General features: G+C 42.7%; 1 long non-coding RNA gene across 1 annotated transcript; it reads left to right on the forward strand.

The window, feature by feature from the left end:
* Nucleotides 1-9,101: 9,101 nt before the first annotated feature.
* Nucleotides 9,102-13,007, forward strand: LOC140556893 (uncharacterized). The gene is made up of 4 exons (XR_011979769.1): nt 9,102-9,575; nt 9,738-9,858; nt 10,092-10,258; nt 11,678-13,007. It is a non-coding gene; the product is annotated as an uncharacterized lncRNA (long non-coding RNA).
* Nucleotides 13,008-14,241: the final 1,234 nt, after the last annotated feature.

Raw genomic sequence — 14,241 nt, forward strand, 5'->3', positions numbered from 1 at the left:
GTCCAGACTTCACCGACGGAAGACAGGGCTGGAAGCTGCCCATAGCCTGGAAAAGCAGAGAGCTTCACCACCACCACCACAGCCGGTTTTCACCTTAACTAACTGGCGAGAGGTCATCAGTTCTTCGACATCACCTGCTCCCTCACCAAGGACAACTCCTCAGGGCAGTGTTTCCATTGTTGGAGGTTCTACTGTAAAACCCTTAAGTATCGGGACCAAAGAGTAACGCCTCAATCTTTTTTTTTCCTCAGGAGTGCTGGACATCGCCAGGTGACTTCGGTACCATCATTTTCCACTTTTCTCTGCCCACTTCAGTGAAGCCCTGAAGGAGTATTCATCCATGTTCCGGAATCAGGCCTGTCCCTCTACTCAGCAGAGCTTTTTTTTTCTCCTAACTTGTCCAGCACCTACTCACACTCCTACTTCATAACCTGTTCCTACATTAGCTATAGCTCTTCATTATCTGTATATTCTGCTTTGATGGCCTGCGGTTTTGCTTTTATGCCTTTGAACTCTTCAGCGAGTGTGGACTTTAGTTCTGACCCGAGAATCTGGGAGATGTTCGTTTTCAAAGCATAGAGAATCTCTTCATCCCTCCATGTCTGTTAGCTTAGATGGCGAGGTTTATCTGCTAGACCTGTTTGCAGTGTTTCTTCCCTTGTATGGAAATTCTGAGATTTTTAGCCATTGTACGAACCAGTGAGGGTTTTTTGGCTGTAGATCCAAATTAGTGATCTTCTGGAAATTTTCTGATGACTTCTTATTGTTGTACAAAGCTAAATTTCAATCTTTTATAGGTGCTTATGGGTCGAGGCTTCTCAGCTTCACCTCCATTGCCTGAGTCACTTGTGTGTCCATAAGCTTTGTCCAGGGCAGTGTTCTCATTGATGGAGATTCCACTGAAAACCACTTAAACCAATCAAGCCTAAAGAGTAACACCACTGTCTCCTGCCTTCCAGATGTGTCCTGAACTTCGCCAGGCTGCTTCCCGTGGCACTTCTGCAGCGTAATGCCTTTGACACAACACTTCTCTACTATTCTCCCGACGCAGCGAGTTCCTGACGTTAATGAACTGAATAGTTAGCAGGTAAGTAATTTAACATCATTTTTCAGCCAAGTTCTGTTTAAAGGTTATGCTTTCTCTCTGTCAACATAGTCGGAGATTAATCAGCCAAACATCGCTCAGTAGCTTTAACTGTTTCACCCTTAGACATTTACTGAGTATTACTCAGTTTTCAGGACGTTCCCAGCCTGCATCTGAGTGGATCTCCAACCCTGGATCTGTCCAGAAGCTCCTTAAATCAGTAACCATTTAATATTCATGCAGTTTCAGCCGCATTGGTCAGTATATAATGCTGGGTCTCAGTCAATCGGGAGCCTCCGCTGTAAAGCAGCAGCTTGGTCTTGCAGCAGTGTGCAGGAGAAACGAGCCGGCGTGACCGAGCTCTGTAGCTCCTCTGGAAGACTGAACTTTAGAAACTGCTCAAGCTGTGTGGCTGTGGGTGCCTTTAATTTTGAGTCTGTGACAAAGTAAGCTGCTGTTCATTTAGTTTTCAGATGGCTTAGTTCTGTTGCTATGCTAGCTTTCTCCTTAGCAATGTAGCTTCAGTTCTTACCTATGTATTACTGAATCTTCATGATTTGCTGTTATTTCTTCACATGTTTCACTCTTCTGAGCTGTTTTAGGTTAATATGGATGGTGTAATTCTGTGGATATGTGCTAAATTTGTGTTCTTGGTCAACGTCCTGGTGTTTATTGAACTACTGCTCAGAGGCTGTTGCTGCTGTTTCTCCTGCCTGTTGAGCGTATACACATCTCTCTTTGAATGAAGTCATTCAGTAGCACTACGATATAGACCTGGAACCTTTCCTAACTTTTATTTAATATTGTGCATGTATTCTGTTTATTTCAGAGTCTTTATTCTTCAGCCCGTCCTCAAATCTCCCTCACTTATTCATCATTCACCCATAACGCTGTCATATTTCTAATGCCCAGTGCTCCATGCTTCAGCCTCTTTGTTAACCCTCCCCCCCTTACTGGATCTATAGGTCTGTACTAGTTCAAGTACTGCTTTTGGCGACTGCAGAGGAACAAGCTCTCCAGATGCTCTGTAGGGAGGTCGTCAAGCCTGACCGACTGATCCAGCTGCTGTTTTAGAGGCAGATCAAACTCCACCGACGGAAGTCGAGGCTGGAGGCTGTGACTCCTCCAATGCAACAGTCTCAATTCCAGCTCTACTGGCGCGGCAACTCCTCAGGGCTCTGTTCTCACTGTTGGAGATTCTTCTGTAAAACCCTTAAAAATATCAACCCTAAAAAGTAATGCCATAATCTCCTGTTTTCCAGATGCCTGTGTACTGGACGTCGCCAGGTGGCTTTGGCACCATTGTTCTCCACTATTCTCTACGTGATGCAGTGTGACCTTGAAGAAGCACTGCCATACGTTTCTAGACACTGTTTGGAAAAAGTCAGACACCCTGATGATCGCCTTCGGCCCCCTGCCCACTTACCGACGAGTGAGTGAGCCGTTTGCTCAGCTCTTCGTGCTCCACTGCTGGGTGCGGGACAGGTCTGTCTGCGCTGAGTATGTAGAGGCTTATATACTGAAACTGAGCTTAAATGATCTTTATTCAGTTAACGACCGCAAGTACTGTCTGTTCAGTTACACTTTATTAATGACCCTATTTCTAAGAAGTTGTTGTTTATTATTATTATTATTGTTATTATATATTTTACTTGACACTGAACCCCTCATAAGGCTGAGGTCAGAGAGGACTGTGTGGGAGTTGGTCAGATTTTATTGGAATAACTAAATCTTGTGTGATTCTTAAAATCTCGTTTCTCACTTGTATCTCAGACCTGTATCTGAAACAGTGTTTAATGTTGTAGTGAGGGTGTCGTGGCAGAGAACTAATGTGGTGAAATTAGTTTTATTACATTTCATAAAATTACGTTTTACCACTTAAATAATTTCATATTTGCACATGAAACCTTCATCTATGGGTAAATTACATCTATACAGTCTTGTACAGCTGACTTGTTGAGTGAATCTAAAAATAACCTGCATCTTTATTCACGTCGTACTGGCCTGGTTTGCAGGACAATTCACAGAGACTTAGGTCTGGAGAATAAGGTTTCTCTTGAGCAAATAATAACAAAAAAAATAATAACAAAAAAAAAAAAAAAAAAAAAAAAAAAAAAATATATATATATATATATATATATATATATATATATATATATATATATATATATATATATATATATATATATAGTGCATGTCATGTTCCACATAATGATGATGACTGTAGGTATAAGGGCTTGCGCTGGGTGTCTATGGTACATTATCCTAACCAGAAATCCAGTGTTTAGAAAGTGTGTTTTCAGAGATTCCCAACTTCTCACTGGTGCTGGGCAAAGGGTGAGCACAGAAAGATGTGGTATCTTTTCTGTACAAGCAGCTAATAGGGACAACATTGTACCATCACATTTACGTCTTTTAGGGGCTAAGAAGTCCCTCTACAGGGATGGGCACAGAGCAGGGTGAGGCCACAGCAGCCACATGGTGCTGGTTTGGGGCGGTGCGTGTCATCCTGGGAGGCAAACTTTCAGGAGGGTCACAAGTGCTCCACTGCCAGCACCAGCAGCTGATGTGGCCTCAACAAGTAAAGGCTCAGGCACAGAGGTTGCCTACAAAGGGGAAGATGATGCACCCTCCTGTGCAAAGTCTGACCCTGTAAGCCAGTCAGTTCCCTCTACCAGCAGGAGTGCCTCCTGTCCCCCCTCAGGAAGTCCAGCAGCCAAAAGGAGAAGGAATACTGACTCTGCAGAGGTGCTGGAGTTTCCTTGTGAAAACCAAGTCCTGCTAGTTACCTGCCCAGCACCATTCTTTCAGTGGAGCTTCATGCTGTGGGGGTATATTTCAGTGTCTGGGACAGGGAGACTGGGTCAGGGTTGAGGGAAAGCTGAATGGAGTTCAGATATATTTTTAATGGAAACCTAATCCAGAGCACACAGGACCTCAGACAGGGCAAAGGTTCACCTTCCAACAAGACAATGACTCAAGACAACACAGGAATGGCTTAGAGACGACTGTGAATACTACTGAGTGGCCAACCAGAGCCCTGCCTTACACCCTATCAGAAATCTCTGGAGAGACCTAAAAAAGGCTGTCCTCCGACGTCCCCATCCAACCTTACAGAGAGGATCTGCAGAGAAAGGCAGAAAATCCCCAAATCCAGGTGAGCAAACCTTGTGGCATCATACCCAAGAAGACTGGAGGCTGTAATCACTGCCAAATGTGCTTCAACTAAGTACCAAGTAAAGGGTCTGAATACTTATGTCAATGCAACATTTTAGTTTTTCTTTCTTTTTCTTTTTCTTTTTATTTGGTTTGCTTAACTTTGTCGTTACGTGATAAACATGGTGCTAGTGTCTAGAGCTGTATATTTTTCTTCATAATGCCACTTTTATTAAAAGTGTATGTTTCCTGATTAAGATTATATTAATAAAGTGCCAGAGAAAGAAAAAAATCCCAGCAACACTAAGTATAGAAAAAAATGATATTTTATGTTATTATTTACAGTTATTAATTTGTTACTTTTAATAAGCTGTTAAATTGTTGTAAACACTCTGTTTTCTTAAACTAGTTTATCATTTTCAATTTCAAGAGTCTAAAAATATTTTTATTCAGGTTTAGGAGGGACTTTTATTTTGACAGGATTTCGTTCGTTATTTTGGTCAAGTGTTGCTAGATTCACAATGCTAGCTCGTTGCGCTCGGGTCTGCAGCGGGACCGGGGAACTGACGCGCCTTGAAACGTGATTGCGTAACGAGGCGTCACTTCCGGCGATCACGTGATCTCCGGTATGTTTGAGCGCGTGTTTGGATTCGGTTCTTCTTTAGAAGCTCGACTCGTGATTCGACACAGAGCGTCGAGCGACCGGCCCTCCTTTCTAGTCTTTACTCTCAGCTCTGTCTCCTTCCTCTGAGACAGCTGCTGTGATCCTGGAGCTCTCTGCTCCCTGTGCTGCTGTACAGTCCTCTGTCTCACGGACGCTCGTCGTCTCCTCTCCCAAGAAGCAGCAGTGTGCAGCACAAACGAGCCCTTTAGAAACTGCTCAAGCTGTGTGACTGTGGGTGTCTTTCATTTAGAGTCTGTGACACAAACTAAGCTGCTGTTCATTTAGTTTGGGATTGGCTTAGTTCTGTTGCTATGCTAGCTTTCTCCTTAGCAACGTAGCTTCAGTTTTTACCTATGTATTACTGAATCTTCATGGATTATTTCTTCACATGTTTCACTGTTCTGAGCTGTTTTAGGTTAGTATGGATGGTGTAATTCTGTGGATTTGTGCTAAATGTGTGTTCTTGGTCAACGTCCTGGTGTCTATTGAACTACTGCTCAGAGGCTGTTGCTATTCCTCTTTTCGTCCTTGTGGGGGCGCTAAAACCCCATAGTTTAAGCTGTGGAAACGGTCAGAGGCAGGTTAAAGCTGGTGTCTTGCTAGAAGCTCTGAGTGGTAATTATTAGCTTAGTTTCTCCTGCCTGTTGAGCGTATACACATCTCTCTTTGAATGAAGTCATTTAGTAGCACTACGATATAGACCTGGAACCTTTCTGAACTTCACCGCCCCCTTACTGAATCTATAGGTCCAGCCAGGTCAATCTGTACTGCTTTTGGCGGCCGCGGAGGAACAAGCTCTCCAGATGCTCTGCAGGGAGGTCGTCAAGCCTGACCGAATGATCCAGCTGCTGTTGTAGAGGCAGATCAAACTCCACCCACGGAAGACGAGGCTGGAAGCTGCCTGTGACTCCTCCAACACGACCGTTTTAACTGCAGCACTATCGGTGCGGCAACTCCTCAGGTCCGTGTTCTCACTGTTGGAGATTCTTCTGTAAAAAAGTATAGACCCTAAAGAGTAATGCTGCGGTCTTCTGTTTTCCAGGTGACCGTGTCCTGGACATCACCAGGTGACTTTGGCACCATCGTTCTTCACTGTTCTAATAGTGGAGACTATTCTCAGGTCTGTCTGTGCTGATTTCGTAGAGAACTGGGAGAGCTTTCGGCTGCGTCCGGTCCTCTAACACAGAGATGAGCTTCACCTGAGCCGTCTGGGGTCCATCGTTCTCTCCGGTAACATCAAGCAGGTGCCAGGCCAGGACTGACTGACCCTTCCCAGTCACACTGTCAGGTTAGTGAACTGCATAGTTGGAAGGTAAGTGATTTACATGATTTACTTGATTCCACCCATTTATTCTGTCACTTTTCTGCTTGTATTAAAAAGTAATAGATCAGTGTCACTCATAGCGTTTCAGACAAATCCTGCAGTATTGAGACTCTCGGATGGTTTGTAGTTGAAATGTCAGAAAATCTTAATTTATATTTCTGAGTACAAGCAGTTCCGCATTGAATTTGGGCTGTTAAATATACAGTGGGGCAAAAAAGTATTTCTTCAGCCACTGATTGTGCTGATTGTGAAGTTCTCCCACCTAGACAAATAAGAGGTCTGTAATTTATTATAGATACACTTCAACTATGAGAGACAAAATGAGAAATAAAGCCAGGAAACACAGTGTAGGATTTTTAAAGAATTTATTTGTAAATTTTGGTGGAAAAGAAGTATTTGGTCACCCACAAACAAGCAAGATTTCTGGCTCTCACAGACCTGCAGACTTCTTTAAGGAGCTCTTCTGTCCTCCACTCGTTACCTGTATTAATGGCACCTGTTTGAGGCTGTGGACCGGTGTCTTTTATACAGATAACGAGGTCAAACAGTCAGACTCCAAACCTCCAACCTGCTTAAGCCAGTACATGTCCAGACCTGTCTGAAGTGAACCACCTTAGTTCACTAGATCTCTGTGAAGCTAAATCAAGGGCGTAGGTTTGTTTATTAGCTTCCAGGGGGTCCTGTGTGAACTGATTTTATGACCCCCACCAATGTGAGTGTTTCTGTATTTATGATGAACTTGAAACTCAAACCAAGTAGTATTAAATTTACCACTTCACCCAATTTTAGGTAGGAGGGTTTTTCTCTTTTCCTTTAAGTAATCTAAGCAGTCTTAGCCAGCACCTTTTGATCAAGATTTACCCAGATAAAGCTCTTGAGGAGTCACCCCGAATATTGCTGTTGTAGGGGAAGGCTGGATCGTCTGTTTGTCTTTTGGAATCATGTTTGAGTCTTCAGTCATTTTTAAGAAAACCAAAACGTGTGCCTGTGTTGTTGAGTCTGTTTGACATCGATCACACATTAGATTCATGTTTTAAACCAATTCTGCCAGCCTTGCCTCTCCAGTGTAATGAATGCACTATTTTAATCTGAATTATAATGTGTTTTAAACATATAGATGAGGAGAGTTATCTACCTTATTTTACCACCATTCAGTAAATATATTGATGTGTATATATAGATGTATTAAAGCAGCAGTAGGTGGAGGGTCCAAGTTTTTGTTTTTTTTGGTCAGACTCAGTTCTGAAGTCTTCCACTGGTGTTACGTTTACTGCAGGATTAAAGTGTTTCTCTACATTCCTAAGATTGACTGATCGAGTTGATTCTTTAAGTGCAGAGAAGCAAATCCCACTACCACAGTTTTGGAGGTTCCACCAAGATCCCAATATTCCTCTGGGTCCAGAGTTTTCAGAGACAGGATCAGAAACAGACAGAGGCGGCCGCCGTCATCCCAATGAGTGATTCTGAGGCAGTTCAGGCACTCTACTGACTCCGAGACTCTGTACCCGAGGTGACTGTAAATAAATGAATTAGACTGTTTGCCTTACATATTTAGAATAAACAGGAAGAGACGAGACGCCGTATTCTTAGACCTTCAGGTTACTTTAATCTGGACCCCTTTGATATTTTCATTTTCACATTTGTTTTAGACCATTGACTTTTTGCAGCGATCCGGACTCAAAGGACGAAGATGTCCAAAGCATTGCCTTAAGATCATTTGAGTCTCTCAGTTGTCTGAACTGGGGAATTTATTGGGATCCAGATGTGTTTTAAATTGGAAGATTCTAAGATTTTGTCCTTGAATATTTTGATTCTCAGGGTTGTTTAAAGCAGAGACTTTTTCAGAATTTCAGATTTATTCAAATTAAGTTTCTAAGATATGATTTTACGATATTTAATTCTCAGTACTGTTCAGTCTAGAGAATTTTGTAAAGGGAATGTATTTGTTAGGAAATGTAAAGATTTTAAATCAAGGTTTTGGAAAAAAAAAATGTTAATTTTCAGGACTGTTCAAATCAGATTTTGAAGGTTATAAGACAAGGGAGCAGAGTTTACAATACCCTAAGAATTCAGACTATACACGTGAAGTAAATAAAAAGGAGACATTGTTACAAGCTCAGTTAATGTACTGCTGGACTGAGGCAGGGGACTCTGGAGCGGGCGAGATTGAAGGTAGGAGAGATAGTGCTTGTTTTAATTGTGGGAAATCAGACTGTTCTGCGAGATTGCAATATTTAGTAGATCCTCCTTTTGCAGAAATAACAGCCTCCAAACGCTTCCTATTGCTTCCAATGAGCGTCTGGATTCTGGTTGAAGGTATTTTGGACGTTCTTCTTTACAAAACATCTCCAGTTCTCCAGCTTTAAATCACACCCCAGATTTTCTGTAATATTCAGGTCTGGGGACTGAGATGGCCGTTCCAGAATGTCCTTGTTCCTCTGCATGAGTGCCTTAGTAGATTTTGAGCAGTGTTTTGGGTCATTGCGCTGAATAGTTGAACAATGCACAGTGACTCCATCTGCAGCAAGATGATGATGTAGGTCTTTGGTGCCTTTCTGTGGGTTGACTGACTGTTCTCACCATCCTTCGCCTTTTCTTGGCCTGCCACTTCGGGCCGTGACTAGAACCGTGCCTGTGGTCTTCCATTTCCTCACCGTGTTCCTCACAGTGGAAACTGACAGCTGAAATCTGAGACCTTTTTGTATCCTTCTTCTAAACCATGATGTTGAACGATCTTTGTTTTCAGGTCATTTGTGAGTTGTTTTGAGGCTGCCATGTTTCCACTCTTCAGAGAAGAAGAGGAGAAAAACTTGCAACTGGCCACTTTAACCTCCTTCTCATAATTGGATTCACATGTATATGTAGGTCAAGGGTCAATGAGCTTACAAAACAAATTTAGTGTTTTAATAATTAGTGCTAAAGGTATTCAAATCAATAAAACAACAAGGGTGCCCACATTTATGCACCTGCCTAATTTTGTTTAAATAATCTTTGTCTTTTTCTCTCTCCCCTCATGTCCTGAGCTGCCTGTCTGGAGTTGCCCTTTTTTGGTTCAGTTCCTGCTTCTTAGTATCAGGCCTGTCCCTCTACTCAGCAGCCTTCACCTGCTTCATCCCTCAAGGACAACCCCTCAGGGCAGTGTTCTCATTGATGGATATTCTACTGAAAACCACTTAAAGTATTGAGCCCCAAGAGTAACACCACTGTCTCCTGTTTTCCAGATGCCAACTTCACCAGGTTGCTTCCCTTGGCACTGTGGCAGCGTGATGCCTTTGACACAATCATTCTTTACTGTTCTCCTCCCGATGCAGCGAGTTCCTGATTTTAGTGAACTGAATAGTTGGCAGGTAAGTAATTTTACATAGTTTTTCTATTTTAATAACCATTTATTCTGTAATTTCTCTGCTTGTATTAAAAATGAATTTGGTCAGTATCTGACACCCAGTCATGAAGTGCTTTCCCATCTCTCTTTGAAACGTGTGTACCATGTCTGTCTCCCTCTGTTTGAGCATCATCTTGAGCATCAGTTTTAGACTCTTGAACCTCTTCTGGAGTCTGATCAACACTGCTGGCTGTTGGAATGGGGGGGTGCACCCATCTCATCTTGGGATCATCAGCTTTCATTGACTGGTCAGTCTGGGTTTGCTGTTCTTTAACACACTTTGTATGAAATTTCACAAGCCTGTGTTTAAGGGCTTTCCCTGTGTCTGGATAGTAGACTAGGTATGATGGACTGTTCTTGTCTGTCCCTACAAAGACTCCCTTTCACATTTTGACTCTAGCTTCTATCTGTCATGTTTGTAAGTGTAGCATGCTGCTCCACATACTCTCCTCTTTGAAAGGTTATGCTTTCTCTCTCTCAGCGTAGAGTCATTGAAATTCATATATAGAGCTGCTGAGGTCGTACGCCTTTTCACCTGAGCCGCCTGGGGTACATCGTTCTCTCCGGGAACATAAAGAAGGTGCCAGACCAGGACTGACTGACCCCTCCCAGTCACACTGTCAGGTTAATGAACTGCATAATTGGCAGGTAAGTGATTTACATGTTTCCACCCATTTATTCTGTCACATTTCTGCTTCTATTAAAACGTAATAGATCAGTGATACTCTGAGCATTTCACTCAAATCCTGCAGTATTGAGACTGTCATGGTTTGTAATTGTAACGTCGGAAAATCTGCTTTAAAAATCTTAGATTTTATATAAATTCTTCCATCTTTCCAAGTACAAGCAGTTCTACTGTTAAATTTGGGCTGTTAAATATACGATCTCTAGCCCCTAAAGCAGCCATTGTCAATGAAGTTATTTTAAATTGGTTGAAATTGGGTAATGGAACAGTAAAACACTGGTTTTATAGTCTCCATACATTGCCCCCTGAATTTACTAGGAAGTGACTTATTGGGGGCTTTCAGTCTAAACCTTAACCTACAGTCTAAACACTACAATGTCACAGTGGAAACTGACAGCTGAAATCTGAGAGAGCTTTTTGTATCCTTCCCCTAAACCATGATGTTGAACGATCTTTGTTTTCAGGTCATTTGTGAGTTGTTTTGAGGCTCCCATGTTTCCACTCTTCAGAGAAGAAGAGGAGAAAAACTTGCAACTGGCCACTTTAACCTCCTTCTCATAATTGGATTCACATGTATATGTAGGTCAAGGGTCAATGAGCTTAGAAAACAAATTTAGTGTTTTAATAGTTTGTGCTAAAGGTATTCAAATCAATAAAACAAGGGTGCCCACATTTATGCACCTGCCTAATTTTGTTTAAATAATTATTGCACACTTTCTGTAAATCCTATAAACTTCATTTCTCTTCTCAAATATCACTGTGTTCATCTACTTTGATGTATTCAACTGAAATTGATGATCTGAATAACCATTAATTTTATAAAGGAAAATCGTCAAAATTATCATAGTTGCCCAAATTTTTACACCTTACAACCCTCCACGTACACTCCGCTCACAAGATGCTGGCCTATTATCGGTCCAACATATTAGAAAAACCAGTGCAGGAGGAAGAGCGTTCTTTTATAAAGCCCCCAACTTTGGAACAACCTCCCTGTTAATCTACAGGAATCAGACACACTCTCAGTCTTTAAATCTGGAGTAAAAACTTCTCTCTTTACACCAGCTTTCAGAGAACTCTCCAGTTCTTTGTTCTGTCCTGCTCTGATTACAGTTCACCACTATTCTGTCCTGCTCTGATTACAGGCTGTTTATTACTATTATTGTGGTTGTGTCTCTAACTATTTCTGCTACAGGTCTACAGGGCACTAAACGTAAAGCTTGTTCTAATCTTCTTCATTTTCTCTCTCTCCTCATGTCCTGAGCTGCCTGTCTGGAGTTGCCCTTTTTTGGTTCAGTTTCTGTCTTGGTACTTTAATGGGGGACTTGGTACTATTTTTGTGGCTATGTCTTTTTATTTGTTTTATCTTCTGTGTTTTTACTCAGGAGCTCTTCAGGAGGTCGTCAAGATCCATTACGGCAGATCCAGCTGCTGTTGTAGAGGCAGTCCAAACTCCACTGGCGGAAGACAAGGCTGGGGCTGCCCGTCACCTCCATCGTGACCGCGGGGGACACAGAGGGTCAGCGTCTCCTCTCCCGCGCCTGAGAGGGCCTGGAAGTGTCAGCGTGGCTGGGAAAAGCCGAGGACTGTTCCTCCACTTCAGCCGTTTTTCACATCTGCCAGCTGGTTCGAGGACCTCAGCTCTTCACCTCACCCGAGTCCTCAGGGCGGTGTTCTCACTCTTGGAGATTCTTCTGTAAAAACCCTGAACAGTAATGCTGCGGTCTCCTGTTTTGCAGGTGCCCGTGTTCCGGACATTGCAAGGTGGCTTTGTCACCATCGTTCTCCACTATTCTCCTGATGCAGCTTGGCCCTGAAGAAGCACTGCTGTACACTTCTGTACACTGTTCAGAAAAAGTCAGACACCAGGATCATCGTCTTTAACCCCCCAGACACCCCCCCTCCCTTCCGCCCACTTACTGACAAGTGTAACTGACTGACTGTACAGCAAGGTGTTTTTGTCAGACTCCGTTCTGAAGTCTTCCACCGGCGTTACGTTTACTGCAGGATTAAAGTGTTTCTCTACATTCCTAAGACTGACTGATTGAGTTGATTCTTTAAGTGCAGAGAAGCAAATCCCACTACCACAGTTTTGGAGGTTCCACCGAGATCCCAATATTCCTCTGGGTCCAGAGTTTTCAGAGACAGGATCAGAAACAGACAGAGGCGGCCGCCGTCATCCCAATGAGTGATTCTGAGTCAATTCAGGCACTCTACTGACTCCGAGACTCTGTACCCGAGGTGACTGTGCCAAATAAGATAGTGAGTACAACAGTTTCAGTACTTATGAAGGAGTCAGTACCCATATCCATCAGTACGGACACAATTCTAACAGTGGATGTTTCAGGCTTACCACTCAACATTTTTGCAGTCCTGTGAAGGTGAAATTGGGTAATAGATCAGTAAAACACAAAATTTACTAGAACGTGACTTATTGGGAGCTTTCAGTCTAAACCTACAATGTACAGATTCAGGTTTTTCTGCTGCCCTAGTATAGGTCTATTCCTCTTAAAATAGACCCAGTAGAATATTCTTGATCTGACAGAGCAGAGAACCTGATGCGTTACATGGAGCTCTGTCCAAGGCTGAATAGAAGAATCCTCCATTTTTACATTGTTTTATTTGTCTCCAGATGGTTTTGATGAACATACTGTACAGTACTCTCTCCCTGACCGTTGTGTGTTTCTATCTGCGTTTACTCTGGAGGAACTTGGCGACCCCTGAGGTGTAAGATCTCCAGGTGCTCTGCAAGGAGGTCGTTAAGCTTGACTGCTGCTGTTGTAGAGGCAGTCCAAACTCCACCGACTGAAGACGAGGCTGGAGGCTGCCTGTGGCCTGGAAAAGCAGAGGGTGCCTCCACCACCACAGACGGTTTTCACCTTAACTTAATCCGAGCACTAAGCAATACATTTTATCTTCAAGGCACAAATCTTTCAAAGCCCTCAAATCAGGAGTGAATTAACCGAATTTCTTATGTTGAATCAGGGTTCAGTGGACGATCAGACTTTTGTTGGGAGCAGTGAATGATTTCTTTAGGAATAATTCTATTGCATTTGATTTGTCCCTTTTTTTTGCCTTTGTCACCAAGAAGCAATGATGCTTTTTACAGCCTCTATATTCAGAAGCCATATGTCCCAAAGGAAACCTTAAATATTGCCCCCTTTTTCCATTCCTTAGATTTGCCACAATTGTCCAATTGTTTTAGATCTCTCCCCCCTCATTTCCTGAGCTGCCTGTCTGGAGTTGCCCTTTTTTTGGGTCAGTTCCTGTGTTTTGGTATCGGGCCTGTCCCGCTACTCAGCAGAGTTCCAACACAACCATCCTAACACCACCCCCCCCCTCCTCTCTCTCTCGTACTGAGATGCCCTGCCATGGAGGTGTCCATTGATCCATGTTCCAGAATCAGGCCTGTCCCTCTACTCAGCAGAGCTTTTTTACACAAGTCTCCTAACCCTTTCTTTCTTCCTTTCGTTTCTCTCTTTATCTCTTTTGCATGTGCTGTGGTGCCCTGTTCCTCCTGCTGTGCCCTGATGTTTGCTCAGATACACATACTTAATCAGCACTTTAACATTAATGCTGATCATATGTCCAGCACCTACTCACAAACATACTTCATAACCTGCTCCTACATTAGCTATAGCTCTGCATTATCTCTCTGTTCAGCACCTACTCACACTCCTACTTCATAACCTGTTCCTACAATAGCTATAGCTCTGCATTATCTCTCTGTTCAGCACCTACTCACACTCCTACTTCATAACCTGTCCCCCACATAGTTTGTAATTGTAATGTCAGAATATTGGTTTTAACATTGTTGTTGTTTAGGAGTTTATCATTTTAATATTTATATTAAATATTTGAGTCCTTGTTGCGACTGACTGCAGTGGTTATTACAACAGATGTCCAGAATTCTTTAGGTAATTTGATCTCTACTAGCATTCACCTTTCC

The sequence above is a fragment of the Salminus brasiliensis genome, chromosome 6 (assembly GCF_030463535.1).
Source record: "Salminus brasiliensis chromosome 6, fSalBra1.hap2, whole genome shotgun sequence".
NCBI classification, from domain to species: Eukaryota; Metazoa; Chordata; class Actinopteri; order Characiformes; family Bryconidae; genus Salminus; species Salminus brasiliensis.